Raw genomic sequence first — 15,247 nt, 5'->3', positions numbered from 1 at the left:
GGGTGTACTGTAGCACTCGCGCTCCCGAGCAAGAACTCAATACAAACCACAAAGCCGGACTAGGGTTTTATGCATCCGTGCGGCCCGAACCTGGGTAAATTGCTCGTGTGCTTCGCCTCGATCCGCTCTTCGTGCGACCCTCGCCCCCACCGAACCGAAAGGGACTCGGTCCGCCGGTCCCATAGGTGCTCGTGGATCATAACCCCGGCATCTTTGGCGCGCCAGGTAGGGGGCATCGAGGTTGTGTGAACCAGATCTGGCGTTCACACGAGCTAGATCTTCATCATCTTCATCGACATGCCGCCGAAAAAGAAGGCTTCGGAGGCGGCTGCTCCGTCCACGCCGAACCCACCACCGCCGAACCCACCACCGCCGGCTCCCACAATGACCGGGCGCACTCCAAGACCTCGGCGTCCGTACATGCACCGCGCCCATCTCAGGAGGCGCGGGACCGGCAGCGTAATGGTGCTCACAGTACCATGCGTTTGCTGGACCAAGATCGAGCTGGTGGATCTCGGAGTGCTCAAGACCAGCATGCACGCCAACATGCTGGCACGAGCGAGGCACGGTCGCCTGGACGGGATACTGCTCCTTCTAACATAGTTAGAAGTCCGAGCATATCCCACTCCTCGCACCGTTTGCCACCGCCACCCGCCACTCCAGCAGAAGCTTTGGCGCGAGCTCAACTGCTCCTGGACTACCCTCCAACGGCAGACAAGATCGACGACTAGAGGGCCACCATTCAGAGTCCCGTCGGCTTCGCCAACGGCGACACTCAACGGCAGCCGAGCACGTCGCAGCCGCGGCAAGTCAGCCAGGCATGAGCCGGTGGCGACAAGACCGGTGGGGGTGCAACCATTGTGCACTCTCCGCCCCGAAGGCCAAGATCGCCGACTCGTCGGATCCACCTCGACAGCGACTCCACCGCGTCATCAGATCCACGAGCTCGTCGCGATCAGCGCCAAGTTCTTCACGAGCGACAGCAAGAAGACGTCAATCGGACCAGCGCGCTGGGACCTCTGTCGACATGCATGCGCCAGGGGAACCAGGTGACTTGCCGTACGCGGTAGGTTGCCCTGCGTTTACTCGTGAGCTGCGGCAAGTCCAGTGGCCCAGCACGAAGAATTTCAAGCCAGACGTACCAGAGAAGTACAACGGCAAGTCGCATCCGTCGGAGTTCCTCAGCATCTAGACCATCGCGGTGCAGGCTGCCGGGGGGCGGGACGACAAGATCCTTGCCAACTACTTCCCGCTGGTGCTCAAGCCCAACGTCAGGTCCTGGCTCATGCACTTGCCGGACAACTCCATATCCTCCTGGGCAGACCTATGCCATCAGTTTGTCGGCGCCTTTACAGGCGGCCACAAACCTCATGGCCAAGAGAGTGACCTTCATCTGCTCGCCCAGAAGGAAGGAGAGCCCCTGCGCAAGTACATCCAGAGATTCAGCCGTGTACAGCACAACATCCCAGATGTCCATCCTGCCGCAGTCATCAGCGCGTTCCATCAGAACGTGCGTAACCGCAGGATGCGGGAGGAGATGGCGATGTGCAGGATCAGAGACGTCAGTGAGCTGTATGCCCTGGCCGACAAGTGTGCACGCGCTGAGGAAGGGAGGAAACTCCCCGGAGAGAATACAGGAGTAGGGGGATCTGACAGCGAGGATGCTGCCCCGGCAAAGAAAAACCGGCGGCGGAACAACAGGAAGAAGAAAGGCAAAGATGTGCTAGTCGTTGAGCAGTCCGGTAACGAAGGTGGCGCCAAGAAAGCCAAAGCTGGTAGCTCCGGCAAGGAGATTGCCGCATGCACCAACTGCCAGGCTATGGCGGTCGCCGACAAGCAGGACGGCACCGACAAGCAGTAATGCAAGATCCACCGCACCAAGGGCCATGACCTCCAGAGCTGCAAGAAGGTCGAGCAGCTTGTCCAGCAGCAAAAGGCTGAAAACGAGCGACGCGACAAGGAGAGGGCCCAAGGAGGCGCTGGAGAATACGGCAAGAAGCGCGCTGGCCGGGGAGGACGCCGCGGCAAGGCCAAGCAGCGGCAAGGAGACAGACCTCCCCGCGGCCGCGACAAGGATGAAGACGACGACGACGACGAAGACATGGATGATGTCGAGACCAGTGAGCAGGAGTTCCAGAAAGCCACAGAGGTCTTGTGCGTTGACGGCGGTGCTTCTCTGCATACTTCGCACCGCCAACTCAAGCAGTGGGTGCGGGAAGTCAATGCGGCAGAACCGCCTGTCGAGTCACGCAAGCTTCTGAAATGGTCCAGCACGCCTATCATCTTTGATATTGAGGACCACCCTGATCGCACAACTGCGGTCGGGTGCTTGCCGATGTTGGTTTCACCAACTATCCGCAACCTCAAGGTCACTAAGATGCTAGTTGACGGCGGGGCCGGCTTGAACCTGATCTCCTCCGCTGTACTCTAGAAACTCCAGATCCCTGACAGCGAGCTTGAAGAGACCGGCACATTCCAAGGAATCAACCCGGGAAGGAGCAAGCCGAAGGGGAAGGTCACGTTGCCAGTAACATTTGGCAGCGAGGTGAACTTCAGGACTGAGAAGGTCACTTTTGACGTTGCCGATTTTCCATTGCCTTACAATGGGATACTCGGCCGTCCAGCACTCGCCAAGTTCATGGCAGCCTCTCACTACGCATACAACATGCTGAAGATGCCAGACCCGATAAGCGTCATCTCTGTCCCTGGCGACAAGAAGGATGCTCTTATCTGCGCCGACAAGATCTACCGGGAAGCGGCAGCCGCAACAGATCGCAAGTCACTTGCCGTTGAAGCTCCCGGGGGGAAGAAGAAGACCAAGTCCGGCAAGAGTTCTGATGCCCACTCCGGCAAGCGCACCTCTTCGGAGTGCTGCACTGCCGTCGAGGATGCACCATCGAGCTCCACCGGCAAGTGTAAGAAGACAATGGCAGCTCCGCCAGAGACCAAGAAGGTGTCCGCCAAGGAGGACGGCACTGGTGGTACCTTCACCATCGGTGCCACTCTCGACCCTAAATAGGAAAGCGCGCTCATTGCTTTCCTGCGGGCGAATGTCGACGTGTTTGCGTGGCAACGGTCTGACATCCCCGGTGTTCCCAAGAAAGTAATTGAGCACCATCTTGCCGTTTGTCCTCATGCACGGCCCGTCAAGCAGAAGGTCAGGAAGCAAGCAATGGAGCACCAAGAATTCATCGCAGAAGAGATCAAGAAGTTGGAAGCAGCAGGCCTTGTCAGAGGAGTGCTCCATCCTACGTGGTTGGCCAATCCTGTAGTCGTGCGCAAGGCGAACGGGAAATGGAGACTTTGTATCGACTTTACCGATGTTAACAAAGCTTGTCCCAAAGACCCATTTCCTTTGCCGCGCATTGACCAGATTGTTGACTCCACGGCCGGATGTGATTTGCTTTCATTTCTTGATGCATACTCAGGATACCATCAGATCTTCATGGCAGAAGAGGATGAGGAGAAGACCGCATTCATCACTCCATGTGGCACGTACTGTTTCATACGGATGCCTTTCGGTTTAAAAAATGTTGGTTCAACATTTGCAAGAGTAGTCCATGTCGCTCTTGAGCCACAAATACACAAAAATGTGGAAGCCTACATGGATGACATAGTGGTCAAGAGCAAGGACAAGGCAACTTTGATTCAAGATTTAGACGAGACCTTTGCAAATCTGCGCAAGATCAGCCTCAAGCTCAACCCCGAGAAGTGCGTGTTTGGAGTCCCCTCCAGCAAGCTTCTCGGGTTCTTCGTGTCTCAGCGGGGAATCGAAGCCAATCCCGACAAGATCAAGGCCATTGAGCAGACTGAAGCACCAAATCGCGTCAAGGATGTACAAAGACTTGCCGGTTGCGTGACTGCTCTCAGCAGGTTTATCTCTAAGTCTGCTGAGCGCGCCCTGCCATTTTTAAAAATATTGAAAAAGGCAGGTCCAATGAAATGGACTCCGGAAGCGGAGGCTGTGCTGCAAGACTTGAAGAGATACCTGTCCTCCGCTCCAACACTTGTCGCACCTAAGCCACAAGAGAAGTTGCTGCTGTATATAGCGGCAACCAATCAAGTGGTTAGTGTTGCGTTAGTAGCAGAGAGGGAGGCAGATGACGAGCCAGCAACCGCGGCAGGCGCATCCAGCGACAAGCAGGGGGCTTCCCCGACAAGCTCTGGTCCCGGCAAGGATGGATCTGTGCAGACGCGCGAGGAGATGCAGAAGAGAATGGTACAGCGCCCAGTTTACTTTGTCAGTTTCCTTCTACAGGGGGCTAGGTCAAGGTACTCTGGCGTGCAGAAATTGCTTTTCGGCCTTCTCATGGCCTCGAGAAAGCTGCGCCATTACTTCCAAGCACATGAGATCACAGTTGTCTCTCGTTTTCCGCTAAAGAGGATACTACAGAATCCAGAAGCGACAGGCAGGATTGTTGAGTGGGCACTGGAACTGTCAAGCTTTGGCCTAAAGTTTGAGAGTACTTCAACTATCCAAAGCAGAGCATTGGCAGAATTCATAGCAGAATGGACGCCAACACCAGATGAAGAAATTCCAGAAACGAGCATCCCCGTCAAAGAAGCAAGCAAAGAGTGGCTGATGTACTTTGATGGTGCCTTTTCGCTGCAAGGCGCCGGCGCTGGCGTGCTGCTTGTCGCACCCACCGGAGAGCACCTCAAGTACGTAGTTCAGATGCACTTTCCCAAGGAGCAAGCAACAAACAATACTGCAGAGTATGAAGGCTTGCTTGCCGGTCTCAGGATCGCGGCAGACCTTGGGATCAAGAAGCTCATTGCCAGGGGTGACTCGCAGCTTGTCGTCCGCCAAGTGAACAAGAGCTATCAGAGTCCGTTGATGGAATCCTACGTCGACGAAGTGAGAAAGCTAGAAGAGCACTTTGACGGCCTACAGATGGAGGATGTTTCAAGAGCTCAGAATGCCTTTGCCGATGGCCTATCAAAGTGCGCCGCACTTAAGTTACTTGTGGAACCAGGGATATTTGTGCTCAAGCTGACTCAACCGTCCGTAACGCCATCAACTGGACAGAGCAAGAAGAGGAAGTTGATTTCTGGTGACTATTTGCCGGCAGAGCTTCCCGAAGCCGCCGCCAAGAAGGTCCCCAAGATCAACGCCAAGAGCGCTGAGGAGCAGTCTGCTCCGGCAAGCCCCAGGGTTTGTTCCGTTGAAGCAGAAGCTCCCGAAAAGTTTGGCTCCGGCAAACTTGCCGGGGAACGTCAAGCTCCGGCAGAGCCGCAGGTTCTCGCCGTAGAAGCGGACGTTCCCGCAGCAACAGATTTGCCTTCCGCTGAGAAGCAGTCTGCTCCGGCAAACCCCAGGGTTTGTTCCGTTGAAGCAGAAACTCCCGACAAGTTTTGCTCCGGCAAAATTGCCAGGGAACGTCAAGCTCCGGCAGAACTGCAGGTTCTCGCCGTAGAAGCGGATGTTCCCGCAGCAGCAGATTTGCCTTTAGTCCTTGTTGTCGAGCCACAAGCTCCAACATGGGCACAGCAGATTGTCCGTTTCCTTCAGACAGGAGAACTTCCCGAAGAGCAAGAAGAAGCAGAAAGAGTAGCCCGGCAGTCAAGTATGTACCAGTTTGTCGACAACACACTGTACAGAAGAAGACTCAACGGTGTGAAATTGAAGTGTATTCACCGGGAAGACGGACAAGAGCTGTTGGCAGAGATACATGGAGGCATATGTGGTCACCACATTGGCGCAAGAGCACTTGCCGGCAAAGCATTCCGGCAAGGTTTCTTTTGGCCGACAGCCCTCCAGGATGCAACTGCACAAGTAACCAAGTGTGAAGCGTGCCAGTTCCATTCCAAGCAGATACACCAACCAGCACAAGCTCTCCAGACGATCCCTTTATCCTGGCCATTTTCGGTCTGGGGGCTCGACATCCTCGGCCCCTTTCCCCGAGCAGTCGGGGGCTTTGAGTACTTGTACGTTGCAATCGACAAGTTCACAAAGTGGCCGGAAGTGGAAGCAGTGAGAAAGGTGACAGCACAGTCAGCAGTCAAGTTCTTCAGGTCGATTGTTTGCCGCTTCGGGATCCCTAACAGGATAATCACCGACAACGGTACGCAATTCATGAGCCACACCTTCATGCAGTACGTCCAAGATCTTGGGGCCAAGGTCTGCTTCGCTTCTGTTGCTCACCCGAGAAGCAACGGTCAAGCGAAGAGGGCAAATGCTGAAGTGCTGCGTGGGCTCAAGACCAGAACTTTCGACAGGCTGCACAAGTGCGGAAGAAACTGGATCGAGGAGCTGCCAGTGGTTCTTTGGTCGATCAGGACGACGCCAAATCGAGCCACTGGCCAGACACCTTTCGCTCTAGTCTATGGAGTAGAGGCAGTTCTCCCCACGGAACTCGTATACGGGTCACCTCGAGTGCTCGCTTATGTTGAGCTTGAGCAAGAGCAGCTGCGACAAGATGACGCGCTGCTCCTTGAGGAAGACCGTCTTCAGGTTGTTGTACGAGCTGCTCGCTACCAGCAAGCTTTGCGCCGCTACATAGCCGCAAAGTTAACACCAGAAGTCTCGAGGAAGGCGACCTTGTTCTTCGGCGCGTTCAGTCCGCCAAGAATTCCAACAAGTTGACGCCGAAGTGGGAAGGACCTTACCGGGTGAAACGAGTCACTAGGCCTGGCGCTGTCCGCCTTGAGACCGAAGATTGCATTCCGGTGAGCAATTCCTGGAACATCGAGCATCTTCATAAGTTTTACCCGTAAGGCGCGGTTGCCGGAACCTGTTCCGGCAACCACCTTTTGTACAAGTCTTGCCGCTGTTGCATGTAATCCTTTGTACAAAGCCGGGTGCAGACCCCGTGCATAAGTAAAGCTCATATGCTCCGCACATCTTGTCGATTTCATGCTATCTATTTTTTTGCATATGTGAACTGACACTTTGTGCAGCACCTACTCCTCAGTAAGCAATAACGAGCCGAAAGGCTCCATATCTTTATTCTCTCTTCTTTCTTTTTCTCAAGGAAAGCAAGGTTCCCTCGCCCACAAGTTTGCCGGGGGGGAAAGGAGAAGATAATGGTGTGGACCAGGCGTCGTTCAAGAAAGTTTCGCCTTACCAGGAAGCAAACAACAAAAAAGCTAAGTTGCCAAAGTTTGAGCAATCAGATTTTTTAAATTTTTAAGTTATCTCCCTTGAACGACCGCACTTTGTATGGAAAACCTGTGCGCGGAGGAACCAACTCGTAGCTAGTTGCGCCCTTATTTTGTTTCGAGTCCGCTCAACAACTTAAGTGAGCTGCAACTACTTGCGACAAGGTTTCTTGTCGGTAGCGGCACCGCCAGCAGGCTGCTGACGTCCCGCACTCAGCGCTCGCGGCTCGGGTGCCTGCACCGGCAAGTTCCCTAAAAGCGTAGGGTAAAAAAACATACAAAGGGAGGAATCAAGTAAAGGGAATAACATTGCAATCCTTACCCGAAATAGAGTTATATTACAAGATAGCTTGTCGCGGCTCTAACAGATTGTTTACATAACATGACAAACAGCGACAAGAAAAGAAGAAAGCGGGCGGCCTAGTCTACACGATCGCCCTTGATCCTCTTGATCCCGCTCACCTTGTCCACAATGGGTGCGACAAGGGTCTTGACCGCCTCTAGATCAGCATCCGGCGGCAGGGTCTTGAGGACGTTGGTGAGGTTGAGGCCCGGATTGCGGAAGGCCACCTTCACCAACACTTTTTGAAGAGCTCCCGCGCAGATCTTGCGCGACTCGTCGGCCAGCTGCTTTGGGATCTTCTCCCGGAGCCGCTGGAGGGCCGTCGCCACGCCTTTGAAGAACAAGATGAGCTTGGCGCTGGGTTGGAGGTTCTCGTCGGAGGGATACCCGAGATCCTCCATCCCTAGTTGCGCCAGCTCCCTGTCAATGTCTGCGGCAACATTCACGAGACCCTCCGTCCAGTGCTCCACATTCTCCCTGAAAGCATTCTGGGCGGCGGCAGCACTTTCCAGCAGCGCCTTGTCGGCCTTGATCTCCTCCTTCAAGGCCACCTCCCGCTCCTTGGCGCCGTCCAGCGTCTTGGTCAAAGTGGTCAGCTTCAACTCAAGATCCGCGTTGGAGTCCTTGGCGGCGCTAAGCTCTTTGCCCTTCTCGACGAGATCGGCCTCCAGCTGCGCCACCTTCGTCTCCAGCTCCTTCTTGGCGGCCTCGGCAACTGCGGCAGCATCCTCTGCTTGCTTAAGGGCTCCGCCGAATTGTTGCTCACGCGCGGCAAGCTCCTCCTCGTGGGCGTCAAGGTTGACTTTCCGCTGCGCCAGCTCGCCCTCCTGCGCAGACAGCTTTCCAGCGGCAAGCCGCTGTTGCTCTTCAACTTCGGCCTTCTCGAGGAAGAAGGCCTTCTGCACTTCGGCGAGTTGCTCCCGCTCCTCTGCCAGGGACCAGAGAGCTTCCTGGTTGAGACTCCGGAGCTCCTCCGCGCGCTTCTCGATGTCCACTCCCGCCTTCGCGACAAGCGCCTCGCAGGATTCCAGCTTGGCTTGCCGCGCGCGATAGAGCGACAACAGCTTCCGCAGCAGCCGCTCCTCCTCAGGCTCGCCGCTGCTGCTGCTCAGCGCGTCAACCAGCGTCAGCCCAGTGGAGGCAAGCACCTCTCCGTCGAAGCTCTCCCCTTCAACCGGCGCCCTGGAGCTCAACGCCCAGGGGAGGTTGATGAAGACGCCATCGCCGGCCTTCAAGTAAACGCCCGGCTGGGGCTCTTCGGAGCCTGGCGCTGTGGCAGCGGCGGACGGGTCGGCGGTCGACGTAGCGCATGGCGCTCCTGCGGCCTCAGGGCCGTCAGTGCGATTGCCAGACCCCTCGCTAGCTGCTGCAGCGGCAGCCTTGGCGGCGGCATCGTCGGCGGCAACCTCGGTCTCCATCGGCTCCGCAGTAGATGGGTCTGACGGCCGGAAAAGGGAGAAGAGTCAAGCAAATATCCAAGAAAAGAGAAGAAGAACCCAAGGGAAGTCTTGAAGCGAGAGGAGTACCTGTACCGGGTCCTGCAGTCATGGTCTCCGCCGTCGGGGAGCCGCTGGTGCTGTCCCTTGCCGGAGAACTCTCCCTTGCCGGAGACTTCTCCCTTGCCGGAGAACTCTCCCCTGCCGGAGGACTCTCCCTTGGCTCTTGGTGGGGCTGCTCTACTCCTACACAAACCAACAGTCAGATGACAGCAAAGAAAGAGTATCCATGCGCGCCTAGCAGCGGAAAGTGAACCATATACTTACGCTGGGGGCTGCTCTGGAGAACAGTTGCCGGGTCCGGCAAGGTGGGTTCGTCCTCGATGACAATCACCGGGACCTTGCCTCTCTTCGCTGCTCTCTGGGCCAGAGTCCTAAAAAGGAATAGGTTCAGAGTAAAGCAAGTGAGATACAAGACAAAACAGCAAGAATTGAAGAGCTACAAGTACAACAAGAGAATCTTACTCTTCTTCTTCCTCGTCGGAGCTGAACGCAGAGAAGTCGAAGTCCGGCTCACGTCCGACGCGAGGAGGCGGAGGAGTAGGTTCCCTTGGCCGCTTGGCGGGAGCAGTGGCGGTGGTCTGAGACGACCCCACTCCGGCTGCCGCCGCGGCGTGAGAAGCGGCAGGAGCAGAAGCGGTGGTCCGGGAGGGCCCCACTCCAGTTGCCGTCGCAGCGTGAGGTGCTCCCGCGGCAACAGTGCTTGCCACGGTAGAGCGTGTCACGCGGCGCGGCGACTGTTGACTCGCCTGCCGCTCCGCTATGTCACCGGCCTTGCGGAGACGCCTTCTTGGTGGAGATGGAGGCTCTGCTTGCGGCGAGCTGCCTAAAGATGAGGAGGAAGAGGAGTTAATCTCCAGCGAGCCGCTCGTGTCCACGGCGGGCTCGCTCGACTCGACGCCATGCCCAGCAAGCCCTTTCTGCCCGGCAAGCTCTTTCTCGCCGGCGGACTCCCCTCGCTCGGCACGGCTTGCCGCCTCTGCTGCGTCTGCCTCCTCCATGGTGAATCCAAATTCGCCCGCGGCTGCGGCTGCCGCCGCCTCTTCCAGCCTAGTGGTGATGCGTGTCATCTCCGCATCGGTGGTGTCGCAGGTGAGGCTATCCTTTTCGTCGGAGCGGATCGGCACTTCTACCAAGCCATCGAAGAATTGCTGCGCGACGTCGTCTGCAGGCTCTTGCCAAGTTGGGACAATTCCATGTGAATCGCACAGCGGCATCATTGCACGGATGCGGTCGAGCGCGGAATTGTTGCACAGCGGAACGACACCTCCCGGCAACCTAAACACTTCGGGATGTTGAGGGTCGTACTTGAACAGCTCCTGGAGCATCGGGTTGATCTCCAGAACAGTGAAGTTGAAGTTGAGGCCCGGCCGCAGCCTCATGATATCCGCCGCATTCTTGAATTCCCAGGCGGGTCTCCCCTGTTCCTGCAGGGGGGCGATGCGGCGGCGAAAAAAATCTGCGCCAACGGCGCCTACAGTGAGCCCGGCAAGCCTGAGGCGTAGGATCCGGGTGACGGCAATCTTCAGCCTATCGTCCTCTGGGGCCACGTCACTCCAATCGCTGCCGCGTGCTACTGGGGCTTGACGCCGGGCGGTAAACGGCTGTGGGTTCTCCTCGACAATCCAGCACCAGTCTGCTCTCCATTCCTCCCACTTGCCGCGGAACTCTCCTTCCAGATAAGTGTCCTTCTTGCCGGCCCTCGAGATCCAGGCGATTCCGCCGGATAAAGGCTCTCCTCTCTCTACTCGGGGCATAAAGAAGTGGCGAAAAAGGGCTACATTGGGATGGACTCCGACAAAGTTTTCGCAGAGATGTGCGAAAACTGCCATGGTGAGAACAGCATTGGAGGTGAAATCAAGGAGGTGGAACCCGTAGGTGTTCATAATATCGCAGAAGAACTCAGAGAAAGGCGGGCAGAGCCGCAGTAGAAGAACAAGGCAAAGAAAGGATATCCATTTGGAGCCGTCTTCCAAGCGGCGGCTGGAAGTACCTTCGTGCGTGGGTGCGCTCGCGTCTCCGTCGACCAGAAGAGGTAGTAGTTCTCCCTCAGCTCCCTCGCGGCGAGCTTGGGGGGGAAGATTGCCCGCTCCTTTCGCAGCGCCGCAAGCCGCTGCGCCTCGGTCGACTTCACAACCTTCCCCTTGTCGGCCCTCGGAGCCATGGCGGAAGTGGTGGAGGAGGTCGACGGCGTCGGTGGTGCTAGTGGCGATGGGAGGCGGGGCGCAGCTCTCTTTCAGATTCGGGAAGACGAGGGAGCGGCGGAGATTTCCGAGATTGAAGGAGCAACCGGCAAATGGGCGAACTACCCCTGTTTCCCCTGCTTATAAAGAGGGAGAGGGCGGACATTCCGCATTTCCGAATAAAGAAACCACCCACGATCTCTCCCACGACGCCGCATTCAACGCGTGCCGTTCGGGGAGGGCGCGGTGGATACGGGGAAAGATACGGCGTAACCTAGGCCGCGCGTGCCCGTGCCCTATTTTGGGCCTGGCCCAACAGCGCTCGGCACCGTGTATGGCCCAGGCCCGGGGGCTCCTGTCGGTGTACTAGAGTAGGGGTACCTTAGTATCCCAAACTTGTGCACGGGCAGTCGCAGCATCCCGCGGCAAGGCTTGCCGGGTGACCGCCAAGGTCCTCCGTGGTTCCTTTGGAGCCATTCAAGAACAAAGTATCCAAGCCAAGGAGACAAGACCCCGGCAAGAGGAGCTTGCCGGGAAGGCCAACCAAGGCATCTCAAGACCCTGGCAAGAGGAGCTTGCCGGGAAGGCCAACCAAGGCATCTCAAGGAACTTGCCGCGACGCGCCACACGTCCCCGCAAGGCCCGGTGAACGACAAGCTCCCGGACGCGACAAGACAACGACCGCGGCAAGGCGCTTGCCACGGCAAGCCACCACTCTGTGCCCGCACTCCAGCGCATCCACCAACGTGTCGCTCTAGGACCCTTCCAGGCATACGTGGCGGGAGGCTGTGCAGCCAGGGGTGCGCGGTGGCAAGCGGCGCTGACAAGATCGCCATCGTGGCGAGCGGTGGCGTCCCTGACGGTCCCTTTTGCACTATTTAGACGACGCAGACGGGCATTTAATGCCCTTGTCCCCTGCCGTCAGGGTTAGGTATGATACACTGTAGCAGGTAGCTGTACCTACCGCAACACATTTCCATTTTTACCCTTGTCTACGTCGCCACCTGTCGGTGACCCCTTGAGCATATAAAAGGAGGCCCGTGCGCAACGTAGAGCGGGAGGAGAGAACGCTCACGCTCGGTCTCGCTAGCTGCTGGGGTGTACTGTAGCACTCCGCGCTCCCGAGCAAGAACTCAATACAAACCACAAAGCATGAATAGGGTTTTACGCATCCGTGCGGCCCGAACCTGGGTAAACTGCTCGTGTGCTTCGCCTCGATCCGCTCTTCGTGCGACCCTCGCCCCCGCCGAACCAAAAGGGACTCGGTCCGCCGGTCCCATAGGTGCTCGTGGATCAGAACCCCGTCAAAAAGTATCAAGCACGGTGCGATTGTTACCAGAAAGCCAAGCATAAAATTTTTGAATAATCATTTCTCTTGAGAGCTCATGATTGGGGCATGAATATAACATTGATTTAAGCCTCCCCCAAGCTTGAGTGATGCTTTCTCCTTCGCGAGGCCAAAAATTATATATATAATTGTGATCACGATGAACAAGATGCATAGGATAAAACTTTTGATGAAATTCCAATTTCAATCGTTTGTAGTTCCAAGACTCCATATCATCACATAGCCTATACCTTGTCGATGCATCTCCCCTCAAAGATAAAGGGAAGACCTTCTTATTAACAACATCTCCGGGTACACCTGCAAGCTTAAATAATCCACAAACTTTATCGACATATATTAGATGCTCATCAGGATGTTTTGTTCCATCTCCTAAAAAAGGATTAGCTAGAAGTTTTTCTACCATACCCAAAGGAATTTCAAAGCAAGCATTTTCATTTTCAGTAGGTTCAGAAGGTTGAGGAGCAACTCTTTGCTCTACTGGTCGGGGTGAAGATACCCCGAAAAAGCTCCTCAGAGGATTGCTTTCCATAGTAACAAGTGACAGTAAATTTCAGCACACTATATAAATTTTTCCTTACCAAATTCCACCTACCAAAGGCCCTTCACTCCCCGGCAACGGTGCCAGAAAAGATTCTTGATGACCCACAAGTATAGGGGATCTATAGTAGTCCTTTCGATAAGTAAGAGTGTCGAACCCAACAAGGAGCAGAAGGAAATGATAAGCGGTTTCCAGCAAGGTATTCTCTGCAAGTACTGAAATAAGTGGTAACAGATAGTTTTGTGATAAGATAATTTGTAACAAGCAACAAGTAACAAAAGTAAATAAGGTGCAGCAAGGTGGCCCAATCCTTTTTGTAGCAAAGGACAAGCCTAGACAAACTCTTATATGATGTAAAGCGCTCCCGAGGACACATGGGAATATCGTCAAGCTAGTTTTCATCACGTTCATATGATTCGCGTTCGGTACTTTGATAATTTGGTATGTGGGTGGACCGGTGCTTGGGTACTGCCCTTGCTTGGACAATCATCCCACTTATGATTAACCTCTATTGCAAGCATCCACAAATACAACAAAAGTATTAAGGTAAACCTAACCATAGCATGAAACATATGGATCCAAATCAGCCCCTTACGAAGCAACGCATAAACTAGGGTTTAAGCTTCTGTCACTCTAGCAACCCATCATCTACTTATTACTTCCCAATGCCTTCCTCTAGGCCCAAATAATGGTGAAGTGTCATGTAGTCGACGTTCACATAACACCACTAGAGGAGAGACAACATACATCTCATCAAAATATCGAACGAATACCAAATTCACATGACTACTAATAGCAAGACTTCTCCCATGTCCTCAGGAACAAAAGTAACTACTCACAAAGCATAAACATGTTCATAATCAAAGGGGTATTAATATGCATATAGGATCTGAACATATGATCTTCCACCAATTAAACCAACTAGCATCCACTACAAGGAGTAATTAACACTACTAGCAACCTACTAGCACCAATCCCGGACTTGGAGACAAGAATTGGATACAAGAGATGAACTAGGGTTTTGAGAAGAGATGGTGCTGATGAAGATGTTGATGGAGATTGCCCTCTCCCGATGAGAGGAGCGTTGGTGATGACGATGGCGATGATTTCTCCCTCTAGGAGGGAAGTTTCCCCGGCAGAACAGCCCCGCCAGAACCCTAGATTGGTTCCGCCAAGGTTCCGCCTCGTGGCGGCGGAGTTTCGTCCGAGAAGATGGCTTATGATTTTTTTTTCCATCGAAAGAGTCCATATGGCAGAAGATGGTCACCGGAGGGCCACCAGGGGGCCCACGAGGTAGGGGGCGCGCCCAGGGGGTAGGGCGCGCCCCCCCACCCCCGTGGGCAGGGTGTGGCCCCCCTGGTGAAGTTCTTGCGCTCAATGTTTTATATATATTTGGAAAACATCATCCGTGAAGTTTCAGGACTTTTGGAGCTATGCAGAATAGATCTATAATATTTGCTCCTTTTCCAGCCAGAATCCCAGCTGCCGGCATTCTCCCTCTTTATGTAAACCTTGTAAAATAAGAGAGAATAGGCATAAGTATTGTGACATAATGTGTAATAACATCCCATAATGCAATAAATATTGATATAAAAGCATGATGCAAAATGGACGTATCACAAATCCTATTGGTTTTCGCGGGGGGTGTCAATTTTACAAGCTTTCGCATGCTGAGTGTGACTATGAATTTTATATATTTATGGAATAACCTTCTTATCTACGAGTTCTTCGGCCAAAGACTCCTGAATACCGCTTGTTGGGCCCTTGATTCCGAAGTACCAGTACCGAAGGCAGACTTGAATGCATTTGATTGGGAAGCGGCCTAGAAGGTGCTTAAAGATAGGTGACAGTTGTGAAAACCAAGTTTAGTCGACTTGTCGACAGCAACTGACCTTTCTTTCATCAAAAGTAGGAATGAAAGCTGGCATGCAGATAAGGAAATCTCTTTTCTTCTCTTTTACTCGGCTACAGACCTTCTAAAAGAAGAAGCAATAAATACAAAAGTGCTAGGTTTGGATTTGAGTGAGATCCTGGATCGATAGCTTCAGATATCCCCTCAGACTGGAATGAGAATTTCGATAGATTTCTTTTCTTTAAAGCATAGTTGCAGTTAGGTTATGCTCCTTTGCTTCATCCCTATAGCCTAAGGATTGCCAATCAAACAGTAGCAGTAGACTAGCCATATTCATCTTCTATAGTCTCATGTTTCCCCCTATTTAAAATGGTCAGCCTGCGCAG

The sequence above is a fragment of the Triticum dicoccoides genome, chromosome 5A (genome assembly GCF_002162155.2).
Source record: "Triticum dicoccoides isolate Atlit2015 ecotype Zavitan chromosome 5A, WEW_v2.0, whole genome shotgun sequence".
In the NCBI taxonomy this organism is placed as follows: Eukaryota; Viridiplantae; Streptophyta; class Magnoliopsida; order Poales; family Poaceae; genus Triticum; species Triticum dicoccoides.
This window is presented reverse-complemented; position numbering follows the sequence as displayed.